Source organism: Rhinopithecus bieti, unplaced genomic scaffold, assembly GCF_001698545.2.
Source record: "Rhinopithecus bieti isolate Rb0 unplaced genomic scaffold, ASM169854v2 scaffold_15834, whole genome shotgun sequence".
NCBI lineage: Eukaryota > Metazoa > Chordata > Mammalia > Primates > Cercopithecidae > Rhinopithecus > Rhinopithecus bieti.
The window spans coordinates 4117694-4144892 of record NW_016808980.1 but is presented as its reverse complement, the minus strand read 5'-3'; the positions used below and the strand labels follow the sequence as shown (position 1 = coordinate 4144892).

Below are 27199 nucleotides of genomic sequence, written 5' to 3'. Positions count from 1 at the left end.
ATCATCAAGTAAAAGTCAGAGAATTGAGGCCCCCATGTTGCTACCATCACTTCTTCACCTATTTCATTCATTTAATTTTTTTAAAACCATGTTTTGCTAAATTCAGTCTTTCTGGTCAGTCACACTGGCTGTCTGGGCACAGCTGTTAATTTCTCTCTCTCTCTCTTTTTTTGTTTTTAAGACAGTCTCGCTCTGTCGCCCAGGCTGGAGTGCAGTGGCGCGATCTAGGTTCACTGCAAGCTCCGCCTCCCGGGTTCACATCATTCTCCTGCCTCAGCCTCCCCAGCAGCTGGGACTACAGGCGCCCGCCACCACCCCCGGCTAATTTTTTGTATTTTTAGTAGAGACGGGGTTTCACCGTGTTAGCCAGGATGGTCTCGATCTTCTGACCTCGCGATCCGCCAGCCTCGGCCTCCCAAAGTGCTAGGATGACAGCGGAACCACCGCGCCCAGCCCACAGCTGTTAATTTCTAAATAAAAGCAATGGCCCCTGCTCTTCACTCCTCAGAGGTCCTGATTTGTCAGGCGCTTTTCTTCTGTGTCTATGGGCTCAGTCCATCTTTCCAGGCCTCTTTTTTCTGTCCAATGTATTTGTTTTCAAGAGAGATGCTGAACTTCTATTTGTTTCCCTTGATCTGTCAGAAACAGAATCCATTTAGACTTTCTTCCAGTCCGTTGTTTGTGGAGTAAATATGTACGCAGCAGCAATTACACCCCAGACGCTCTTCTTGGAGCTGGGGTACCTTCGTGGAAAAGGAACAACATGGTCCTTTCCCTGCTGAGTCTATTGTCTTGTTGGAGAAACAGATAAGGAACAAATACACCCATGAAAAATATCATTTCAGAGAGTGACTGGAGCTATGGAAAAGAAAAAAAGGGGTGTAGAGAAGAGCTTCTTTATCTAGGTTGGCCAGGGAACGTTCTTCCAGAAGATGACAGTTAAGTTAGGAGAAACTTAAGTGGAAAAACACTGAGACAGCGAAGAGCTGCGGAAAGGAGCAACATGTGAAAAAGAAAGGTGAGAAATGGTGGGTCACACTCAGTGAAAGCAGGGACCAGGATATAAGGGAGTTGGCTGGGGTTTTAGCTAAGTCTGAAGTGTAACCATCAGAGGGTCTGGATAGGAGATTGTGGGATCTAATTTATGTTATTCTGCAAAATAAAAGCTCCAATTCCCACAAGCCGCATGTCTGACTCAGTAAGGCAGTAAGTAAGGCAGTAAGTCAGGCAGTAAGTAAGGCAGTAAGTAAGGCAGTAAGTAAGGCAGCTCCTTGTCCCTTTTTGCTTTTCAGTGTGAACAATTGATCTTTTCATTTCATTTTATAATTTTTAAAATTTAAAAATATATATATATTTAAGGGTACAAGTGCAGATTTCTTACATACATAGATTGTGTTTTGGTGACATCTGGGCTTTTAGTGTACCTATCACCCGAACAGTGTGCTCCTAATCAAATATATTTCAGCATTGTTAGGAGAAGGATGTTGGCAGTTGTGGCCCCTTCTACATGAATTTTAGAACTACAGCGTTCTCCAGGGTTGCTTTATTTATCCTGAGCATGCAAGACTGGACCAAAATCAGGAATGGCTACCCTGGTGTGATCCCTGCATAAACCTCTATCTTACCCTGGACTTCAGCAAATTAATTTGTAAAACTGAAATGAAACCCAGTTGGCTGAGTGACCAAGCCATTTCTTGGTGGTTTCTTCTACTTCGGGTTGTTCCCTTTGAGTATTCTGCTTTAGACAAAGCAAACCGTCCCTCCAGGGAAAATGCCATCATTCTGGGAATTGGAACAAAGTCTGAATAGAGGAATAGATTCTACCCATATGCAAAAATGTAATGAAAGATGGATTTTGGTAACGTGCTCTTTCTGCTGATGTGCTAACGAGATACAGTGCACAATTCTATCAACATGCCCAGGAGAAGAAGATCCAAAGCCCTCCCTTTCTCCCAATCTCTTTCTTTTATCATAGAATCTCTGAAGCTACTGAAGTAATTCATGAGGAAAGTACTCAATGCCACATGAACCTCCTCCAATCACTTCCAAAATGGTTCGACATTCTATAAATGACAGTTTATGTGCCCATAATATGCATCTGGTGAAATGCGTATTTTCCTTTCAGAAGGTGTTTCTATTACGGTTATTCTGAACATCATGTGATCTTACAGTTGCTAGGGTAACTCCATTTTTTTTTAAAGGAGAACAACAGAGTAAATAAGCATGTAAATCGACTTTGGTGCTATGTAAATTCTAGTGAATCTGTTATCGTTACCTTGACGATAAAAAAGCTGGCATTTATCTTCTCTGGCCCCCAGCATGCTTTAGTTTGAACTTAAATTTTATAAAAATATACGTGTGGATATGCCAAAGGCTCTGCAGATATTCATGAAGCAGTGCCGGTAAAGCGGTATGTTCAACAGGCAAGGCTGCCTGGACAATGACAGTGGGTCACAGAAGAACCAGGGGAGGGAGTAGATGGGAGACCAGATGTTCGGAGTCAAGAGGTAATACCTGTCAATTATGGGCTATCACTCAGTAAGCCTACTCAGGTGGCACCAGAGCTTCTGGGACAGCCGGAAACCTTGTCAACTGTCCAGGTAGTTTGTTCACCTGACGTCTCACCTATGACTTGTCTGGATCCTTTGGCGTCCTAGCACTGAAATCTGCAAAACTGTTTATGTACTTTCTGTAAGGTGAAAATTATGGATGCAGTACCTGTGATTAAGTCATGATGGCTAGAAGTAAAACTTGGTGAATATTTCTAAATGTTTTCCACATTTCCCATACAAAGATTTGATAATTTGTTCACCTAGTTTCCATTTTATAATTGAGGTTGGCAGTGGAGGCCAAGATTAGATGTGGTGTGGGTCAATTTGGAAGAATTACTTGGAAGAAAATGAGAAAGAGACACTCAAAGGAAATCCCTTTTGAGGAAGGAGATGTTCTTTTAATAAAAAAGAAATCAACATTTGTATCAATAAAGGTGGAGATCAGAAAATGTTTCCCTTTCAATGAGAAAGATTTGGACTGTGACGAAGATAAACTAAAAAGAAAACAGTTTGACCAACTGGCAAGGGTTTGACTCCTTTCCCCTTAAAAAAAATCACACTAAAAGTACAGCTTATGTTTCAAATGAGTGGATGCTCTGAATTGCAATGCGAAGTGCTAATGAAAACTTAAGATCTTACATTATTACTTCAAAGGGTACATGTGACAGGAATTCCTGTAGAAGAAAATTAAAAAGGATATAACTTGAAAATCCAAATTTATAGAAAATTCTGCATCTATCATTTGGCGATGCTATGACTGGATGCTATGACTATTTGGAAGTATCAAAAATATTACAAAGGAAAATTAAGCTTCATTTTACTCTATCTTCTTATAAAGTAAGGCCCACATCCCAGTGATGGCTATTTCCTTAATGAGACTATGGGATTTTATCAAACCCCATCAAACGTGATTGCATTTCCTTCACTCTGAAACCACCTTATTTTAATTTCTACATGAAACTGGGATGTAATTTGTGTGTTCATTTAATGTGCTAGGGTTCCTTCTCCACCTCTCACTCACTCCTCCCCAACAAAGCTTTTGCCAAATCTGCAGCATGTTTTACAATGGATAGAGTCTTAGGATGGAGGCAACTACAGTCAGGAGGAGTCCGGAGCTAAGATAAACAAAAGAATAGGAAAACCGTGATGGTGATGCCTCATGTGATTAGCTCTGTGGTCCCTTCCTCTTCTCAGAGTGACAGGCAGAAAAATCAACAGTTCATTCCAATCCATCAGGGGCTGTGCTGCCTTTCTATAGAAATGATGAGTTTAGAGAGTAAGCTGCAAACGAGTGTCTGAGCACTCGCGGGAGGTGCCGAGTGTCATGGCACTAGTTCGTGTGGCATCGCTGTCTGCTGCATCCAAGAGATCGTGGGGCCCTTCCAGAAGAGGAACAGCAGGGTCGCGCAGTAATGGAAGGTAAAAGAGGTTAATTTATGGAAATTATCCAGGTCATGCAACCAGTAGGACATATCAAGCAGATTTAAGAGAACAGCAGTAATGTATGTAGGATCTGACTTTTAATAGGTTATGAGACAGTGACAGTTAACGGGGGCCAGGTCACTTTTGGAGACAAAAGCTAACATTTCCAGAGTGCTTATAATGCACCAGGCACTGTGCAAAGACCCAAAGCAGTGCAAGAGATACTGTGATCCCCATTTTACAGATGAGGAAATAGAGGCTCTGAGAGTTTCAGCATGAAGTCAGTAAGGGGCAACAGTGGGATTAACTCTTACCTTGGGCACTATAGGGACAGCACCTAGAAACTACATTATGTGGGCGTCCATGACCAGATTTTTATTTATTTTAAAATCAGAAGAAAAATAATGAACTTTTAGATAGAAGAAACTGCTTAAATATAGAATATTAATATATTTGTCTGTATACTAATGTAATCATAGGATACAATTTTAATATCTGTTTAAATGGGAGCAGCCCCAAAGTAAAGGTGCCAAGGGTTCATGGAAGACCTAATGCGGCCCTGAAGACAGAACTGGAATTAAAGGGCAAGTCTAAAGTTTTGCTTCTTCAAGTGTGGTTTGAGGACCAGCCGTATGTGCACCAGTGAAAGCTCCTTGGAAATGTAGAATCTCAGCACAGATCTGCTGAATCAGAATCTACATTTTAATGAGATCCCCGGTAGATTCATATGCACATTAAAATTTGAGATGCACTTGACTAAATCCTGAGCTAACAATTTATACTAACTCTTCATCTTCACATGAGCCATGGCAATTTTAACCTATATTGGAATCTAAAACCATGCTGGGTAAGGACAGAGCTTTTCCTGGGAACTGGTTTAGTGTCCTTTTACCCCTCGTAAGGCAGGTAGGTTACAAAGATGCATACAGTGGCTGGATGCAGTGGTTCACATCTATAATCTCAGCACTTTGGGAGGCTGAGGCAGGAGGATCACTTGAGGCCAGGAGTTCGTGGCCAACCTGGACAACATACTAAGACTCCCATTTCCACAATGATAATAACAAAAAATGATAACAAAAATATTTCTACAATACAATTTCTACAATAATAATATAAAAAATACATACAGAAATACAACTTCTGGCCGGGCACGACGGCTCATGCCCGTAATCCCAGCACTTTGGGAGACTGAAGTGGGTGGATCATGAGGTCAAGAGATAGAGACCATCCTGGCCAACATAGTGAAACCCTGTCTCCACTGAAAATATAAAAATTAGCTGGGCGTGGTGGCGCATGCCTGTAGTCCCAGCTACTCAGGAGGCTGAGGTAGGAGAATAGCTTGAACTCAGAGGGCAGAGGTTGCAGTGAGCTGAGATCACACCACTGCACTGCAGCCTGGTGACAGAGCGAGACTTTGTGAAAGAGAAAGAAAGAAGGAAAGAAAGAAAGAAAGAGAGAGAGAGAGAGAGAGAGAGAAAGGAAGGAAGAAAGGAAGGAAGGAAGGGAAAGAAAGAAAGAAAGGAAGGAAGGAAGGGAAAGAAAGAAAGAAAGGAAGGAAGGAAGGGAAAGAAAGAAAGAAAGGAAGAAAGGAAGGAAGGAAGGAAGGAAGAAAGAAAGAGAAAGAAAGAAAGAAAGGAAAGAAAGAGGAAAGAAAGGAAAGAGAAGGAAAGAAGGAAAGAAAGACAACTTCTAAATAAAAATATAATTTAGAGATAACAATGTTGATTAAATCACAAATATCCTGTTACTCTTGACTTAAGCCCTGTGAAATAATTAAGGGAGTTTTGTACCAGTACCGGTCACCAACTCCAGTAATCAATGCTGTATGAACGACGCATGGGTTGGGAGCCTCAGTCCTGTCTCCTTGGCTTTTCATTCTAACAATGCTCCCTAGCAACCCCCAATTAAGAGTGCTTTGAGAAACCTGCCCGCTGGCTCCCTGCACTGGGGAATGAGGTGAACTAAGCCTAGCAGACACCTCCTCCCAAAAGGATTCTAGAGCTGTCCCTCTGACATCTGCTGGCTACAGGTGTTCAGCAACTTTTAAGGATGAGGGCAAAGAACTATTTCAGTCTATGAGGTGTTCTTTGAGGCTTATTAGGGAGAAGCTACAGACGGGAGGGGAAATGGGTAAAAGAAAGAGGGAGAGAAAATAGGAGGAAAATGTGGAAAAGGCATTTGAGAGGGAAAAGCCTGAAGATGACCTTAGAACTAAGGAGCAGTAACTCCAGCGGTTCAGCAGCTGTTGTCAAACACCCTGTGAATGAAAGAGCAGGGAGAGAATTTAACTCTGTCTAGTGAGTGTCGAATATCTGGATGAAAGGGGTGTGTGCACACTCATCTTCTTCATAGCACTTGTAATGATCTGAAATTACCTTGTTTATTTATTTCCTTTTTTAGTCTGGGTCTCCTTTGCTAGCAAATGATCTCCATGAGAATAAGGCTCTGTCCTGTTCACTGAAGGATTCCCCGCACCTCGACAGGCAGCTGGCACGTGCTCAGCAAAGTTCAGCTGAATGAATGCAACAAAGGTTGGGGGAAGTCGGTCTTTGTGACACGCTAACCAAGTCTATAGGTCGGGATACCACCAATCTGAACCCAAGGACTCTAGAGGAGCCGACGGAACTTCTCATTCTGGCACTAATTCCTGATTCACTGCATGGCCTGGAGCAGCCACTACCTGCCCTACCCCAATCCGCCCTCTGCCTCAGTTGTTTATCTGTGGGAAAAGGATGAGAAGACCGACCTGACTTCCCTCGGAGGGACAAGATAACAAGGTGTGCATGCTCTGAAAGCAGGGGCGTGCTTCCTGGAAGAAAGCTGTTGATATGAGCACAGGGGTGTGTTTCCTTCTGGCCATTGAGCATCAGACAAAACCACCAAGGGCCAAGGAAGAAGAAGAAAAAGCCCAGGGGTCCAGGTGCCATGGCTCACACCTGTAATCCCAGCACTTTGGGAGGCCAAGGCGGGTGGATCACCTGAGGTCAGGAGTTTGAGATCAGCCTGGCCAACATGGTGAAACCCAGTCTCTACTAAGACTATAAAAAATTCAAGCTTAGACTCCAGAGGAAAGAGGCCATAAATATTTGCTGAACATTATAAGTCTGGGAACTTTTTCTTTTCTTTCTTATTTCTTCCTTCTCTACCCACAGAGCAGCTTAAACTGTTAACTGACTAGAATTTTCCTAAGACATCTTTTGAATATTTTAAATCTAAAAAATAAAAATAAAACCCAAACAATAGCCAGAGTTCAGACATAGCAGGCATTTTTAAAATAAAAGAGCTAAAGGAAGATTTGGCCAGTTGAAGAGGAAACAAAAAAAAAATCCTCAAAACCTTTTATTAATTGATCACATGTAGCTTATACTTGGAATTGAATTGGGAAAAACACTTAAATTCTGCCCTTGTCCTCTTGGGACTTACACTTTAATTCACTAAAACCAACCAAAATGGATACGGTTCTGAGTTTAAAGTAGATAGACATTGCTTTATAATCCATATCTAAAATGGCCCTCTTTTTCCAGGCAAGGTGAAATAGACAGAAAAATGACAGGGCTGACTGGATAAACTGAGATATGCATACAGCAATCATTTTTTTTTCCTTAGTAAGTTACAATGATTTTTAAGGCTTCATGTCTTTGTGGTTCTTTTTTTTTGTTCCGCTTTATTCATATGAGGCAGGATGACTTATTAATCTAACTATAAATTTCTTCTTTAGGTTGCAATTTTCATCTAGGGGGAAAGTCCTTTTCATATTAATGATCTGTATCATTTGTAGTAACAATACCTTTCTCTCTTTGTTTAAGAAAAAACAATAATAATGATAGTCATAAAAAAGTAGACTTTCCTCTCCATATCAAAGTCAACCAGAAAATAAACGAGAAAACATATATTTTGATACCATGTTTCAGCCTCAGAAAAGTCAACAAAATTATTTTTATTATATATAAAACATATAGCTCCTGCATATAGCTCAGAATCAATTAATTTAAAGTAATAATTTGTACAAACACCCTCACAAAAATTTTAAAGGGTATTAAACACCCTGTTTTATAAACATAACACTTAATTTAGGAAAAAAAAACATTTAGAAGGTAATGCATTTAAGATAAGTGCACAACACATGAAAATAATAAATGAAATTTTCCCAGTTTAGAAAATGAATGTAATTAATTAACATTTAAATTACATTTTTAATTGCAATCATGCCCTCCCAGGGGACTCATAAGGGACCATAATTGCAATTAAAAGCATGTGGATTAGATAATAAAACAATGCACACTGTCTGAAATGTGCGATTTAAAATGGAAAACAGACATTGTTATCGGCACATCTAACTTAATTGTAGCCATAAAGCAAATGTGCTGTACAAAATAAAATTCACATACGGGAACATTTAATTCTGGAGTCTCTTAAAGGGGACACGCTTGAGAGCACATTTTATGACAGGTTCTGTTGGAAACAGCCCTTTAAGGCTTTCGGATCGAGGGCTGGTGCCTTAATGTTTTTGCATTAATAAAAGCAAAGCTGAATGTTCCTATTAAAACACACAGATACATTTAAGTAAGAGATGAAACTCGATGTCTAAATGTAAGCTGCGGTGTATAATTCTATTAGCTGGACAGACTGTAAGGACATGTAATTTTGAAACTACGTCTTTTTGTGTTTTCTTTTTTTTTTAATTACTTTTTTTCTTTTCATGTTTTATTGTCTTTCCTTGCTTTTGAGAGGAGCACCATGAAAGGTGTGGGGATTTGAGCCTGGAGAAGGAAGAGCCAGAGACATGTGTCTTGGGAATGGCTAGAGCTGGGCCCAAACACCACTCTGACGTCCTAACATCCAATATCCCTCACCTTAAGGAAGACAAACCAATGCCCTTTCATTGTATAAAGGCCTTCTATTTTAGTACCATTAAGCTCAGCATTATTTTATTAGAAACCTTTTTTCACACCACACATATCAGCATTCACGACTGGGGGTGCATTTGCCAATGTCTGGAGACATTCTCTGATTGTCACAACCTGGGGGGAGAGGTGCTACGATCATCCAGTGGGTGGAGGCCAGGGATGCTGCTGAACAGTGTACAGGGCCCAGGACAGCCTCGCTGGCCCCTGCCACCACCATCATAGCAGGAAAGTATCTGGTTCAATAGCGTCAGGGTTCAGAAACCCTGTTTCATCTTAGGAGACAGCAGAGATGCCAAACTTCTAAGGAAGCAGACTCAGATTTTGGCAGATGCTTGCTAGGAAATACAAAACTGTATCTATCCTAAGAGGAAATGAACAAAACTCTTTCAGAATCGCATTACAGTAGATACAGGCTGCAGTCTACTACTTCTTAGCCTAGATGTCAATTTCATTTGCTTATTTATGAGGAACAGTGACTCTGTTTACGGTACAAATGTTAACATGAAATTAGAAGCGGCCTAGCCCTAGAAAAGCAGTGTAATCGAAAGACAAAGTCTAGACTTCGGGGCTGGATAGATCTCCATTCAAAACCTGGCTCTGTAATTGTGTGACTCTGCTGGAGTTGATTTTCCTCTGCAAGTCTCAGTTTTCACATCTGTTTTCCAAACAGTAGTTATGGCATTCTTGTCTTCAATGGTAGTATGAAGATCCGAAAAAAATGGGCATATATATGTAAATATACACACTTACACACACATACATTTATTGAATATGTTTGCTTATGAATGTATAAGTATACATACCATACATTGGATATATAACTGTGTATAAATACCTTTCCATAAGTATAATATGCAATGTATATATAGGCACATACCTGGGCATGCACATTTGCAAAATTTATTAAGCGATATGCAAATTTCTATAAAAATAGAAAACTATTCTCAAGACTTGAGTTATTGACACTGTGAGGAACTGATATAAACTGGATTCTGTTTAAAAAGGGGAGGGGGAATGACATCTAATTCCTTTGACGAGTTTAAATTTACATATATGCACAGTTCAGTGCATTCTACAAACTCATTCATGCAACAGATTTTTTGGAAGGGCTTACTATATGCCAGGAACCATGCTAGCCTTGGCGATGTAGTTAAAAAAGAAAGTTGGAAGAAAAGGGTTTTAGGTAGATAATAAAACATCTGGACTTGATCCTAGGACAATGGGAAATCATTGATGACTTTGGGCAAAGAAATAAAACCAACAGATTTGCATTTCCTAAGAGATTATTGAGTAATGTGGAGCATTGGTCAAAGAAACGTGGGAGACTTGAGCTCAACAAGGCTGGAGTAATGATGTTGAGAGGCCAGGAGCTGGTACAATTATGGCTTGTAGAGTTTACCAGATTGGAGGAAGAACCGAAACCAGCTGACAATACAATTTTTGTTTCGAATAAAGCCCAGAAATGTGAGAATCAACTCTCGATTTCTTAACCTAATGAAGGGCAGTAAAAATGAAGATGTAAGACTACTTAGATCTGAGACCAATGAGTCCTGGATACCTATCCATCCCATTTACCTGGAGCAAGTAAAAATTACAGATTCCTAAACCTCATTCAGACCTCTCAAATTGGAATGGATGGGCAGGACGTGAGCAGTCTATAATTCTGATGCTTGGCATGTTTAGGGAAGACTGTACTGTCATAAATATTGTTTATTTGTAATTCAGATTACAAATCAAAAATATTTTGAACATTATTCAATAAACTGAAAAGCTGATATCTAGGATGATAGCAGAAGTGATGCTATCTGTTTGCCAAATCCTTTTTCTTCTCTCTCTTCCTACAGGAAGACCACTCTTCCCAGTTTCTGGCCAATGGGATGTGGGCAGAAGTGATGGGCATCAGTTACAGAACTCATTCACACCTTCTTCAATGGTTTTGGAAGCCACATGCTTCAGATGGTAAAGCTACCCTGGTAAAGAAGGTTGCATCTGAGTCACCACGTGGAGATCAACTTTGTATGTGTGAAAAATGAATGTTGACTGTGTTGGGCCACTGAGATATTTAGCTGTTTGTATCACCAGCTAGCCTTAATTATCCTAATGAATACAAGGAGACAGACAAACAAAAACATCTTTCAGAGTATGTCATGGAATCCATATATATTCAATCAATTTTTCCAATATTCATCATAAGTTTTCTAAGGCAAAGTCTCTGAATAGCCAGCTATAGATGCTATTTCTAGCTTCTGGATTGGTATATTTGAGTGGATTTTAACCGTTTTGGAGTTTAACCAAGAACACATTCCATTCTCATAAACTGGACTATATGAATAACCCAGTGGTTTTTATTTGGCAGGTAGGGAGGTTGGCTCCTAGGGGACATTGAACAATGTCTGGAGACATTTTTGTCTGTCACAGCCTGGGGTGAGGTGCTAGTGGCATCTGGGGGTAGGGGCTACACATCCAATGATGAACACGACAGCCTCTGTCAGCAAACAATTATCCAGTCCAAAATGTCAACAGTGCCATTGTTCAAACCCTGAACAAATCAAATTCAGAGTGCACTTGCTCTTGGGGACTGAGGTTTGCTTGCCTTCTAGACATAATCACATACCCATGATGCCAAAAAGAACAGTGACCAACTGATGCCAGACAGACCCTGCAGTCCAACAAATCAGATTGTCCATGCCTGGCAAGGCGACTATTGCTACTCCTTGCCAGATTGTGGAAATCAGTTTGTCAGAAAGACAGACAGAAATGTACCAGGGACTTTTTGTCACCTGGGCATAAAGAAACACCTTGAAAGACAGTTATTCACATGTTCAACTTTGTCTTCTTTATTCCAGTGTTGATGCTAATATCACATTTGTCTTAACTTCACAGACTCTACGGGGGACGTAACACCCTACCCAATGGGAGTATGCATTGGCAGGTGCTGCAAAGTCCACCTCTCTGCCACCTTCACCACTTGCACCTCTCATTCAAACACACATGGCCTCCATGGAGAACAATTCGAAATTGCAATGTTTAAGACATTATGAATTAAACTGCCATCCAAATGATATGATTTGAGGGATACCTAGAGTCCCTTATTAAACACACACACACACACACACACACACACACACACACACACACCCCAAGCAAGCAAAGAAACAAAACATTACTCCCTACCATTCTCCACCCTGACACAAAGTCTGATCTCAGCACAGCCTGGTGACCGTGAGAATGAGTGATGGGGTCAGACAAACATAGGTTTGAAGCCTGACTTCCCCGCTTCCTACCTGTGATTTTAGGCAAGTTATTAAACATGCCTGAACAACAGTTTTCTCACCTATATGGTGAAAATAATGTCCACCTCATATAGTTGGTGTGAAGATCAGAAGAGAAAATGTATATAAAGTGCTCAATTTAGTGTCTGGTTACAGTAAATGTAAACTATATCCTTCTTGACATAGAATAAAAGCTCTCCTCCATAGAGAGCATAGTCATACGTGACTTGGCCTCTGTTGGCCTCTACCTTCATCTTCCTACTTCATTCTGGATTCACTGAGCTCCAGCCACCATCTTTCTCTTCCAGAAAGAACAAACCCAACTCATTCTCACCCCAGGACGTTTGCACCTGCTGCTTTCTCTGCATGGAAAGCTCTTCCTCCAGATTTTTCTCCTGACCGAGACTGATCAGCATTCTGGTCACAGCCTACATGTCACCTTCCTCTGACCACTGTCTCCATAGTTGTTCCCACCCTTATTCTTAGTCATTCACTATTACATTATCACTTTTACTTTTTTACAATACTTAGAAGCATCTGAGTCTATCCTATTCACATATTTATGCACCTGTTTATTGTCTTTTTCCCACCATTGATTGTAAGCTGCATTCAGGCAGAGAGTTTGCCTTATTTTTGTTTTGATTTTTGATTTTATTATTATGTTTAGATAGAGTCTCACTTTGCTGCCCAGGCTGGAGTACAGTGGTGTGATCTTGGCTCATTGCAACCTCCACTTCCCAGGCCCAAGTGATCCTCCTACCTCAGCCTCCCAAGTAGCTAGGACTACAGGCATATGCCACCATGCCTTACTATTTTTTGTATTTTCAGTAGAGATGTGCTTTCACCATGTTGGCCAGGCTGGTCTTGAACTCCTGGTCTCAAGTGATCCACTGACCTCAGCCTCCCAAAGTGCTGGGATTACATGCATGAGCCACTACTCCTGGCCTAATTTTTAATTTTTCAAATGTTTAATTTTGTTTTTCGTAGAGACAGGCTCTTGCTATGTTACCCAGGCTGGTCTCAAACTCCTGGCCTCAAGCAATCCTCCCGCCTCAGCCTTCCAAGGTGTTGGGATTACAGGTGTGAACCATCATGCCCAGCCCAAATTTGCCTTATTCAATGGCTGTGTGCACCACACTTAGAGTTTTTCTTACCTAGTTGGTTTTCAATGAACATTTGTTGAATAAAGTAAATCAAAATTAACTTGATTAACAGAATATGTTGAAACTAACCCAACACCTCTTGAGAAATCTTTTAATAACAAAACCAAGGATGGAGAAATCTAACATGAACTCTAAGCTCCCAGCAATATCCTCGAAGGGTGGAGACGTCCAGTTGTCCCTACAGCCCATTTTAGACAAATCTTCAACTTGCATTAGTTTCTGGTAAGTCATTGCAGGAACAAAGAATTCACAGATTTGGGAATGGGACCACTAAACATATGCCACCATCTGAAACCAGAAAGTTTGTGATGAACTTCAGTGTCCAGGCCAGAAGACAGAATGATGGGAGTGTTGTGTGAGCCCACCAGAAAGGAACTCAGTGTTAAGCGGCTGTGCGAGGGTTTGCAGTCACCGTTGTGTGTGAGTCTGTGTGTGGACCCAAACGGGCAGTCAAGGGTGGCTGGGAGGACTACCTAATTATGTTTCAAATTGCACCATCAGGCAACTCCACTTGGCCACTCTTTCACTTGCCCCGTGAAATGGATCTGAGACACAAACTATGCCTTAACTAGGCAGCCTCCACTGTTGCTGATCTCATTAGTTGCCCAATTGGGCAAGACAGGTTTTAATTGCATGCCAGAAGCTTTATTTTTCTGCCCTAGGCAAACAGTTAACCACATTAGTGTACCACTGACACGTTAGAAGTTGGTCAGCAATAAAAAGTGAAAGAGCCACTTTTAGAGGGAAGTGAGGTACCTGTCAGTTTTGAGCACTTTCTCCCTAGCATCTGTAGCTACCTGCAGGAGAAAATTTTCAATCGCCACCACGACAATGTGACAAGGTGTAAATAATGCATGGTGCTATATTTTACAGCTTCATGGTATGATGTAGGATAATTGATTAGGAAAAGGCTTGAAGGCAGACAAATCTAGTTCAGACATGGGCTGTGTATCTTACTAGTTATTTCCTCAGTTTCCTCATCTGTCAGACAGGAAAAATTATTGACACTTGCCTCTTTGAGCTATTACAAAGATTGAATGAGAATGAAATATTGCAGGTAAAACCTTGTGTCCAAACTTTGACACTTAATAGGCACACTATGAGTGTTAGCTGTTATTATTACTTTTATCCATCCACATCCATCCATCCATCCATCCATCCATCCATCCATCCATCCATCTATCCATTCTTCCATCCACTCATCTATCCATCCACTCATTCATACCAGCCTCTGTGACAAGTGTAATGGTTTGCAAGACCACTAGTCAGGGATATTGGAAAGTAGAAGCAGAGATTAAATGAAAGTGGTGATCATATAAGTATCAATCAAGGATCCTTGCATCCCAAACAAACATCAATGATATTAGGTACCTCTAAGCTTATCCTTTTATGGTGCGCAACATTTGTTTATTTTATGGAGTTCCTTATGGAAATAATGTTACTATGATTTAAATGTCAGACCCATGGAGCATCCTATTTAAAGCCAATGCATAGGGAAAAGGGGATATTGTTAGGAAGGTGAAAACTTCAGTGTCTCACTTCAACTGCTTTCTTCTACAGAAGCCTAGTATTTCATTTAATCCTCCAGAACAGTGCAGTTCAATATAGTAGTCACTAACTCCATGTGGGTGTTTAAAATAAAATAAAATTTAAAATAACTTGTTTCTCAGTTGCACTAGCTAACAGGGCTCAGCAGCCACAGATGCCTAGTGCTACTAGAGTAGACACACAGATAGAGGATGTTTCCATCATCACAGAAAGTTCTATTGGACAGCACTTCTTCTAGTTAACATTTAGTTCCTTATCTCAGTATTTCAACCCCTATGTATATTCCTTTTTTTTAAGGAGGAAAGGTGACCAGGAAAATGATCTCTTCCTTTTAATAGTTGTAAAACTATGAAATATTTTGCCTATCAAATTGTCAGTAATCAAAATAAAAGGCAAAGGTGAGATGAAGTAGACATTGACCTGCATTTCTGGTAGTANCCGCCTCGGCCTCCCAAAGTGCTGGGATTACAGGCTTGAGCCACCGCGCCCGGCCAGCTTATCCTTTTATGGTGCGCAACATTTGTTTATTTTATGGAGTTCCTTATGGAAATAATGTTACTATGATTTAAATGTCAGACCCATGGAGCATCCTATTTAAAGCCAATGCATAGGGAAAAGGGGATATTGTTAGGAAGGTGAAAACTTCAGTGTCTCACTTCAACTGCTTTCTTCTACAGAAGCCTAGTATTTCATTTAATCCTCCAGAACAGTGCAGTTCAATATAGTAGTCACTAACTCCATGTGGGTGTTTAAAATAAAATAAAATTTAAAATAACTTGTTTCTCAGTTGCACTAGCTAACAGGGCTCAGCAGCCACAGATGCCTAGTGCTACTAGAGTAGACACACAGATAGAGGATGTTTCCATCATCACAGAAAGTTCTATTGGACAGCACTTCTTCTAGTTAACATTTAGTTCCTTATCTCAGTATTTCAACCCCTATGTATATTCCTTTTTTTTAAGGAGGAAAGGTGACCAGGAAAATGATCTCTTCCTTTTAATAGTTGTAAAACTATGAAATATTTTGCCTATCAAATTGTCAGTAATCAAAATAAAAGGCAAAGGTGAGATGAAGTAGACATTGACCTGCATTTCTGGTAGTAGTATATCGATTAATCTCTCCTACTGGGGAGAAGTTGTATAAAAAAATCCAGAGAAATACAAATATTCCTACCCTTTGATCCAGTAATCCAAGCTGATTCCTAATCCTAAAACAAATTCCAATCTACTTTAGGATAATAGTTAAAAAAAATAGAAACTCTACATAAAAAGAAACGGTGGTTTAGGAAACTAGAAGGGGCTTAGCTCAGTGAATCTGACTTAGAATCTCTCACCAGGTTGCAGTCAAGCCCCTGGGAATGAAGAGCCCACTCCTAAGTTAACTCATGTAGTTTTTGGCAAGTGATTTTTGGCAGGCTTGTGGACTGCCTAGTGACACCTTCAGTATCTCACCAAACCACAAGATAGCTCACACCACAGTTACTGGCTCTCCCCCAGGGTGAGTGATTCAAGAGACAGACAGTGTGTGTGCGCTTAAGATGGAAGCCACCATCTTTTTAAAACCTAATCTTGGAAGTGACATCCCAACATGTTTGCCATATTCTGTTTACTAGAGGAGGGTCAATAAGTCCATCCACTCTCAAGAGGATAACATCACACAGGACAGGGATCTCAGGAGGTGGGGACCACCACACCTCCTGGGTGTGATGCCTATCCCAAAAATCTTAGGTACAATATAGTTACATCATTTGAAACAATAAAAAAGTTGCGTTCAGTATTTAAAAGAGGAGCAGAGAGGCCGATAGACAGGAAACAGAATGGATCTTCCTCTTTATAGTAGGACTATGGAGGAAATTGCTTTCCTACATTCTTTTCAGTATTTTCCAATAGTAAATTTTTTAAAAACAATTATTATGATGGAAACACTCAATAAAAGTTATTGAACTGGAAAGAAACTGGTTAAAAATAAGCAGGTGTTATATTTGTAACTGAGGAAGGTCATTTTAAATCTACTTCCAACTCTGAAATTAACTTTCTTATTTTCTCCCCCTCCCCAGCTTTGTAAAGAAAACCATCAGCAGATGTCTCTGTAGTTAACAGTTAGAATGTGCAAAGTAACAGCATTAAAACGCTACATCTCTGCCTCTATACCCGCTTTTTCCTGGAGCATAGCCCCTCCTTTCCCATGCAACAACCCCTCTTAACGAATTCCCAGAGTACCCTATATTTTAACGTCTACAAGGACAAGGAAGGCAGGATTGATGGCCCTGCAGTCATGTCCTGGGCTGACACTGGCAATGGAAGGTAACTCATGCTTAGCACTTGATGTAATTTTTTGATGACTGAAACCTGATCCCATCGACTGGTTCCCCAGTGTCTGATCTCATCTCTTTACCATCAGAGAAACTGAAGTCGAGTTACCAGGAAAGATAAAAAAGAGGAAGCAAGTGGGCAACATCTCAGCATAGACAGGAGTAAGCTTGTCTTGGATCTTTTATCCAAAGAACATTCCTAATTCTCACAAATGAGATGGCCAAACCCAAAACGTTGCGGCAGCCAGTCCTTCCCTCCCTGCCCCATCCCCGGCCAGGCCAAATTCTTCTGAGCTGGGTGTCCATGAAGTTCTTCAGAGGAAATTACAAGTTTGTTATTTTTCTTTCCTTCAGTTATGATTTTGAGGAGAGTCTCTTTTATTCATAAAATTGAGAAGAAAAGAATAATGCAATCCACAAAACACTCTTGGAAGGGTTTGAAAAATAAACATCATAAACAATGGCAATAAAAATGAGCCTTTAATGAGTATTTTGAGCCAGGAACTGGAGGCAGATGACAAGGGTTGAGGTTCAGATTTGCCATACAGTCACTATGTGTCTCCAGACAAGTCACTTTTCCTCCCTAAGCCTCAGTTTACTAATCTAAGAAGTCATAATAATTGTACCCATTCATTGGTGAAGATTAAAGGAAAGGGACCTAAGGTGGATATATAGTGCCTGGGATATAGTAATTGCTTATTAAAGTGTGGTCTTTCTCTACTTTAACTCAAATAATATCACTCATTTACTTAAAACTCTGTGATATGGTTTGGCTCTGTGTCCCCACCCAAATATCATCTGGAATCACAACCTCCACTTGTCGAGGGGGGTACCTGGTGGGAGGTGACGGAATCATGGGAGCGGATTCCTTCATGCTGTTCTCATGATAGTGAGTGAGTTCTCACAACATCTGATGGGTTTATAAGTGTTTGGCAGTTCCTCTTTCACTTGCACTGTCTTTTCCTGCTGCCTCATGAAGAAGTTACTGGTTTCTCCTTTGCCTTCTGCCATGACTGTAAGTTTCCTGAGGCCTCCCCAGCCATGCAGAACTGTGAGTCAATTAAGCCTCTTTCCTTTATAAATTACTCAGTCTCAGGTAGTATTTTATAGCAGGCTTCCTATTACAGAGAATGAAATCAAAACTCCTTACCATGAGCTACAAAGCCCTGTCTCATCAGTCTGCATGCTCCCCATCATGGTCACCCTCCTCCCACCCACAGGTCTTTCCTCTAACCCTGTGGCACACCACGTTTGCTCTCACCTCAGGGTCTTTGCACTGCCTAGAACACTCAGGGCCTTCTCACTGCCTAGAGCACTCATTCGTCAGACATTCATTTGGCTGGGTTTTTCCTCAATAATGAGCTCTCAAGTCAAATACCACTTCATCAGATAGCCTTCCATTACCTCCTTTTTTGTTTTGCTGAAAATAACCAGAGTTGGTTTCTGTCATTTACAAAGGAGTCTAATGGAACCAAGTAGCAATGTTCTTGAAAAAAAAAAAAAAAAAAAAAAACCCAAACATTTTGCTGTTTCTTTCCCCTCTGTATTTGGTAACTTTATCATGACTTTATTCTTAAAGCCTATCGCTGGCCGGTTTTTATTAATATATTAGTAGAAATTTTCACCTGCCGTATTAGTACCTTATGAAGAAATAGATTAAGAATAGGGAATAAATAGATGAAGAGGTAAATTTAAAGAAGATGGGCCTATGGTGAGTAAAAGAAAAGTGTTTCCAGAGGTGTAGTTTGCCACATGGTTCATCTAGAAAGGGTAAACTGCTGAAATGTCTTTTTTTTTTTTTTTTTTTTGAGACAGTCTTACCCTGTCACCCAGGCTGCAGTGCAGTGGCACAATCTCAGCTCACTGCAACCTTCACCTCCCGAGTTCAAGAGATTCTCATGCCTCAGCCTCCTGAGTAGCTGGGATTACAGGTGCACACCACCATGCCCAGCTAATTTTTGTATTTTTAGTAGAGACAGGGTTTTGTCATGTTGGTCAGGCTGCTCTCAAACTCCTCGCCTCAAGTGATTTGCCCACCCCAGCCTCCCAAAGTGCTGGGATTACAGGCATGAGTCACTGCCCACAGTCCTAAAAATATCTGTCTTAATACTGCTCTTGTGCATGCTTTACTTGGTTCCAGCAATACTGTAAATACCTGAACAACAGAGATGATTATGGAACACAGAGAAGAGATACTTTGCACGACCAGGGATTAGACTCAGCATAGCCATAAGAGATTTGATGTGGACTCCTGAACCCAGGAAGATGAAAGATCATCCCATAAAAAGCTACCACTCCCTTTAGCCCTTTCAGTGTTTTCCATTTTCTTAGGATGGAGAATAACTCTAACATGAGATTCTTAGCTCAGTATGGTCAGAGATACCTGCGTCCCCAATCTCCTCTCTCCCATCTGCCCCTCCTGCATTGTTCTTCAGACATCCAGGCATCTTGTTTTGAATTTCCAAGGGCCTACTATGCGCCCTCTTACCACTGGGCCTTTTCATATGTGTACCCTCCCTTCTGGGATGATGGACTTCCCTCTCCTCTTCACTTCCTCACCATTCAGCTCCTACCTCAAACACAATGTCCTCGGGAAAGCCTCCTCCAACTTCCCTGACTAGTCAAATTTTATAATTATTTGACTAACAACTGTCTCTATCACCAGAGGGAGAGCAATGTTCAGGCAAGAAAAATGTCAGATTTGCTCAGCATGGAACATGCTGTTGCTATTACAGGTACTGGCTTAGTATGGTATAGACATTAAATAAGTTTTGTCAAATGAATAAAAAAAGAATGAATAAATTTACTGTCAGAATCAACTGAAAGAATAAAGTCATAAGAGCAAATTCCTATTTTGAACAATAGAAAACTTACTGACTTTGGTCACTTAAGTGTTTTCTTTTTTTTCTTAACTCCTGTTTTTTAAATCATTCATTCAAAAAACATTTATTTCTCTTTAACTGACATTTTGTTGCAGTCATGGGAAGAATAGATGTTATGTGTGTCACATGAACTATAACTTATTCTCTTTGATGTACTTCATTTTTTTTTTTCTATCTAGAACATGGGTTGGCAAACTTTTTCTATAAAGGGCCTGATAATAAATATTTCAGGCTTTGAGGGTCACTTAGTCTCTGTAGCACCTACTCAATTCTGCCATTATAGTACAGAAGCTGCCACAGACAATACGTCAACAAATAAGAGTGGCTGTGTGCCAATAAAACTTTATTTCCAAAAACAGGTGTTGGGCTGGACTTGGCCCATGAGCTGTACTTTGCTGATTCCACTATAGAGGTTGAGGAAAAGACAAAAATACAGGCTCAGCCTGGCATTTAACTCTGGAAACTAGGGTGGTACATCCCCTGGCTTGCTTTATGCACTTTGGCACATCAATTAATCTCTCTGGGACTCAGTTTACTTATGATTAAAACGAGATAATGGTCATAAGAAAGCATGGCTGTGAGGGTAAGAGGCTGTCCAATACATGAGCTGGAATTCAACAACCTTGTTTTGTACCTATCATATTTGTTTTCATGTTTACTTTCTAGCTATCATCAGTTCTGCTAACTTTTCCTATATGATTATGAAATAAAATTTGTTTTAAAAATACATGTAATGAAGGAAAAAAGGGAGAGTCAATATAAAGAATGTTTTGAGGTTTAAAGAAAGATTGCTGTGGCTTTTGTGTGCACAGTGGGCAGGTGACACAAAGACCAGTCAGAGAGGCCATGGGAGAAAATACCACAGGAAGCCCAGAAGTGCAGCCATGGTGGCCTGGAACAGGTGGTGGTGATGAAGGAGGGATGTAACTTGTCCTTTCCATGGTTGGGGAGGGGATGGTCCTTGAAGGCCAGGACATTATCACAGCTGGAGGGTTCCAGGGCCCGACAGTCTGATAGGCAATGAGGCAGGGTCTTGGAAATGGATGTTGATAGAGTAAAAACAGGAGCCACTTTCTGGGGATGTTGAGATCATTTCATTTAAAAGACATGCCACTAACAATGTCCTTCTTTGTGTCTTGTTCTCCCACTGATAGACTCAAACTTCAAAAATTAACCCACAATCCAACCATTTCTCATAACCTCCACCACTATCAGCCCACCGCTATCAGCCCAACCCCAGCCACCACTGACTGTAACAGCCCTGCCTGCCTGCTACCAGCTCACCCCCGCCACAATCCATCCACTGGTGCACAGTCAACCTGCTCATAGGTAAGTCAGATGATGCTTCTCTCCTGCCCCAAACCTTCTAGCCTCATCCATTACTCTTCCAGTGAAATCCAAAGTCCTTATGAAGTCCCATAGGCTCTGCACAATCTGCCCCCTGGTGGTCTCATTCACTTTCGCCTTCCTCATTTGGCTCCAGACATCCGCCTCTCCTTGCTGTTTCCAAAGCCCATGGTGACTTCCAGGTCTTGGTGGTTTTCTTCCACCTGGGACACTGTCCCCTTCATGGTCACACAGCTTCCTTCCTCACTTCGTCCATATCTTGTTCAAACATTGCTTCCCCAAGTAAGATCTTCCTTGACCAATCCATCCAAGGCAGCAGCAATTCACAATCCCCCGCTCAAATTTCTCAGTTTCTCTCTGTGTGACAGTGTTCACTATCTGGAATTCATTGGTTTGTGGCTGTGATTGCCCAGTGCTCTTTCCCTTTAGAGTATAAGCTTCTTGAGGGCAGGAAACCTTACTATTCTTTATTGAGACCCCCAAATGCCCAGGAAACAGAAAGTAGGTATTTAATATATGTGAGTTGAATAAATAAATGCATGAAGAGCACTCAAGGAACAATCTATTCATCTCTCCCTCTCTCTAAAAGCAGAAGTAAATCAGTTTCATTATCAAATAGAGTAAATATGTTGAGATGCATTATTATACATAACACTAGTTTCACTTGGTATAAACCAATCAACATTTATCTAGTGCTTCCTATAGCACAGGAGAAATTTTCATGATGAGAATACTTTCTTTAAAAATACCAATTCAGGGTGTGGCATGGTAGTGTGCATCTGTAGTCTCAGTTACTCAGAAGGCTAAGGCATGAGGATTGCTTGAGCCCAGGAGTTTCAGACTGCAGTGAGCTATGATCATGCCACTGCACTCCAGCCTGGACAAGAGAGCAAGATCCTCTCTCTTAAAAAAACAAACAAACAAACAAACAAAAAACCAACTGAATGTTGGAGGATAGAACAGGTTTGTTCAACAGAACATTAGTGAAATGAATGTATAGAGAGTTCCAGAAAACTGCCAAAGGAAGTAATTCTGTTCAAACCCACTGGAGACACTGATAAAAGGTAGAATCCTTAAACACAATCAGAGTATTTTATGCCTATAAAGATCTAAGCTCTAAAAAAAATTGTTCCTAGAATTACTAAATTTCAAGCATAATTGAGAAATTAGCTTCTTTTCTCATAGAGGGTAAGATTCTAGCTGTACTGAAAATTGAGCAGAGGTAGATGTTGGGAGGAGTTTCAAAGGACAGACATGAAAGCAGGCCTTGCAGTTTTCACACATGCAGTAATAAAGCTTGCATGTGATGCCAGGAGTCACAGGTAATTAGATGGCATAAGCAGCTGAAAGGTCTAATGTTTTTCTGCTTAATAAAGCTCTGCACCTTCTTGCTTAACTTCTCTAAGGCAGATAGAAGTCGGAAGATGGTATCTGTCCCTGGAGGTAGAGATGACACTCAGGTCATTTCAACAGCTCTTACTTCCCCCTACCTACAGAAATGTTATCTTATAATCTTTGGCCACCTTTAGAATAAAACCTATTGGGGAAATGAAGTAGGCCAGAAAAACAATTAAGAAAAAAAGTATTAATTCAGCACAGTGTGGAAATCACTGCATTTGGTCTTTCATCCTGAAATGTAGGACAAACCTGAGCAATTCTTTTCTTTCCGGGCTACACAAGCCTCAGTCATCTCTGAATCATGTAAGTTTGCCCTTCACGATGAGATCTGGGTTTTAGTCTTGACATTTGCTGACTGGGTAACCTTGGGAAAATCACTGAACTAGTTTGAGCTTCTTCTTCAGTTAAAGGGTGATAAGCTTTGCTCTGCTTGTTTCACAAGGTTATTATGAGGTTTAAATGAGATGGTGCATACAAAAGTGCTCTTCTTCTGGAATGTGTGACTTGAATGTAAAAGGATAGGGTTCTCAGGCCTGCAAACCCCAGTGCCCATGTGACCCAGGCCAATAAGATAACCAAAGAAGGCCCACTGAGTTGTCATCTTTCCAGGCAGACACTATCGTTTTGTATATATTAAGTGTAGGAAGATTCTTTTCTTCCACAGAGACATACGTTTTCTTCAGTTTTGCTTAAAATTCACTGACCATCTTCAACTACCTTTTCTTGGCCCATCGTTGATAGAGAAATGGGTAAAAAGAAAAATTACCATGATGAAATTTAGAGTACAAGAATAATAAAAATGGTAAAGGATACACGGATCTGGCTAATCAGAGACAATAGAGAATGGTGAGGACTGTGGCAAGCTGGAGAACTTGCACACTCTCAGCTGCAACCCCTTGTTCCCAGGAGAAAATGAGACTCATGGGGTTAGATTTCTAACTTCTGAAAAGAAACAGACATTTAGAGCCATATGTAAAACCTCCTCATATTTAATTAGTCAATAAGTAATTAAAGTTTTAAAAAATATTAGAGAAATATTCAGGGGTGGTATTGTCTTGTAGGCTACAAGTTTGTGACCCAGACAGCCAGTGATGGAATGTTTTCTCATTAACTTAAAACAGGATCATGTCTTAATTGTCTTTTGAGGCCAATCTACATTGGGTCTACATAGACTATAGAGTCTATCCCTACATTTAGATCTACCAGATAACCCATCTCCTGAAATGAAATGTGCAAAATTCCCTGGTAAGTGGGGTTTTAAAGCCTTTTGTAATTTTTCCTGGGCGCATGTCCTAAGAAGTGAAGTCATTTTCAGAGTGGGGTCTTCCCAAGGTGGGAAGATACTGTGCATTGAGTTTTCCCTCAATCTTCAATGATCTGTCCCAGGTATCTTCTGTTTACCCTGAACATTAATTCTGCACCCTCCTTCCTAGACCTGTGACCTGGGAGACTGTCCCTGATATTTCCCCTCAATGAGATCCTCTGTCCTGTGGCTACCCCTGGAGTTTGTCCAAAGGGGATGGGGAGGTGGGAGGAGGAGAGGTGGGAATGTGTATTCCACTGGCTCCTTTTGACCAGGTTGCCATGAGTCCTATGTTCCTCTACCAAAGGCTCCTTTCTGACACCAGTCTCAGGTCACTAAAATATCCCTTCTTGGTTTTTTAAACACCACTCCTACCTTTTGATTGTCTTTTTATTAAACTCTTCCCCTATTACCTAGTGGGTTAGGTCAGGTGTTCCCTGCCTGGTAAACCAACTGATATGATAATACTTCACAGGGAGGGTCCAATTCCAGATCAGAATCACAGGTGAGCTCCCCAAGCATTCCTCGTGGAAGCACTCAGTAAATATTTGCCAGAAAAAAAGATTAACCTTTATGTAGTTCCTGACAAAACTAAAAAAAAAAAAAAAAAAAAAAAAAAAAATCAATACGTGTTCAAACACCTGTCTTAGAAGAAACAAAAGTCTCACACATATTAACTAATTTTTTTTCCAACTTACATCGAGGTGACAGGCATTTTTTATACAGAAGGTAATATTTAGATGTCATAATTTCTACTGGGGCAGAAGAACTAATTAAATGAATGTCAATAATGGTAATGATGATGGCATAAGAAAAGGATAGTTTTTGGTTGCATATTATTCATGAGATACTATGCTGTGTGCTTCATGGAGGTTGTCTCAGTCACTGCTCACAAAATCTGGAGGGAGTTACACTCCTATAATCACTTTGCAGATGAGAATATTGAGGTTTTAGAGATATTCACTGACTCAGAGTCATACAGGAAGTATGTGACTCAAGCCCAGCTCTCATACTTACCTCTAGATTTCAGGGCATTCAGATTTCAAAGACAGGAGTAGTCAATGAGGGCTGGAGTATTCCAGAAAGAAAAGTATTGATGAACTTCATCATATATTTCAGCAACTGGTTTTGAATCAAAATCTCCGGGCCACACTGTTTGGATCCTTCGACTGGGCAAGAGAGGGCACCAGCAGTGGTTGTGCATGGAAGGTGGCAGTTCCTGCTATGCCAGGAAGTTGAAGAGAAGCTGGGAGACCTAATTTTATTATTTTTTATTTTTATGTTACTGCTGAAACAAATTTTGTTCATGGGAAAAGACATTTATTTCTACTGAATCATACATAGGAGCAATATTAAAAAAATCTACTTCTTAAAAAAATTTTTTTGGTCACTTAGATCATTCCCCTTTCCTAACAAAACTAAAGTTTTCGGGGAGTTGCTACTTTCTCCCCATTAGATATAGCCTGATGAAGCTCTTTTTCAAGTCCCCTGTTCTAGTCCCCTAACTAGTATGACTGATTGCTGGTAAATTGGCCTTGTTTGTATACATACATTTTGCCATGTGACTGCGAAGCTCTGTCCATTAAAAGATAGCATTTGGCCGGGCGCGGTGGCGCAAGCCTGTAATCCCAGCACTTTGGGAGGCCGAGACGGCCGGATCACGAGGTCAGGAGTTTGAGACCACCCTGGCTAACACGGTGAAACCCCGTCTCTACTGAAAATACAAAAGCTAGCCGGGCGAGGTGGCTGGCGCCTGTAGTCCCAGCTACTCCGGAGGCTGAGGCAGGAGAATGGCGTAAACCTGGGAGGCGGAGCTTGCAGTGAGCTGAGATCCGGCCACTGCACTCCAGCCCGGGCGACAGAGCAAGACTCTGTCTCAAAAAAAAAAAAAAAAAAAGATAGCATTTATTTTTCCATTGCTTAAGTTGGGCTGGCCTTTTGACTTACTTTGTCCAGTGGAAGGTAATAGAAGTAAGCATGGTACAGTTCTGAGACTAGCTCACAAGGACTTACAGGCTTTTGCTCTTAAAACTCTGCTACCACCATGGGAACAATTCATTTAGTCCAGGGATGGGACCTCAACAGACTGGTCTGCAGTTTCTACTTTCTAGACTCGGGTTCGGTTCTGGCATTGACCCATTTCTAGAATTAGTCCTCCACCTTTCACATTCATTCTGTGAGTTACTGGTAACCCACCAAGGAATTTCCTTTTTGTTTAAGTTACCAAGTCAGTTGATATTGCTTGCAGCCCAAGAACTGTAACAGCCTAATATACAATTTGATGTGGTCATCTACGGCCTTGACCAAGCAGGAAAGGGACAGGGTGGCACATGCAAATTTTGAAGACACACCTGGTGACAAGGACCTCTTGCCTAGCACTGTCTAGGCCACTGCCTGCTTTGGCCAGACTGCAGGAACAGTCCTGCTCTTTGAGCCCTGATAGAATCCCAGACTGGGGACATTTATGCTTGCCTCGATACATAGGATGTGTCAGGGGCTATGGTCACAGCAGATATTCTTTTCTTTCTTATCAACTTCCTAATAGGTTAGCTGATTTTGGTTCCATAAGGCTGCATAGGATGTCCTGATTTGTGTTACGGGTGATTGCGTTTTTGAAAAGGCATTCTGAGGCATGATGGATTCTGGTTCTGGGCACACGCTACTCCCTTTCCCTGGAATATCCCTATCAACCTCTCTCCCACATCACCCTCTACTCACTCCTTCGTCAGCTTTGGAACACTTTCTCTGAGCATCCTTTCCTGCCTGCCCAGGACTGGGGTAGGCAATTCTTTTTGGGGTCCTCAGAGCCCCTGGTAGCATCACACCACGTTATAAATGTAATAATGTTTACTTGAATATCTCTCCCTCTCTGCTGTGAGTTCCCTGAGTTTCTGGGCTTATGCTTTTTAAATCATTTCACCTGTCATTCCAATCAGACAAAAAATAAAACCAGAGGTGTCAGACATAATTTCATATTTCAGCAGAGTGATGTTGGTCAATCAACTCATTAATCTTTCTAGGTGTTGGAGGGCCAGATCCAATCTGGATAACTGACCTGTCTTATTTGGCCTACATAGGGTTAATAAATGACAGT

General features: G+C 40.9%; 1 protein-coding gene and 1 long non-coding RNA gene across 2 annotated transcripts in view; one reads left to right on the top strand and one right to left on the bottom strand.

Moving 5' to 3' along the window:
- The window catches only part of TSHZ2 (teashirt zinc finger homeobox 2), a 527445-nt gene that overhangs the window by 318663 nt on the left and 181583 nt on the right, over positions 1-27199 (bottom strand).
- Positions 5926-10942, top strand: LOC108539462 (uncharacterized). Its single transcript, XR_001888371.1, has 3 exons — positions 5926-6271; positions 6375-6751; positions 10726-10942. It is a non-coding gene; the product is annotated as an uncharacterized LOC108539462 (long non-coding RNA).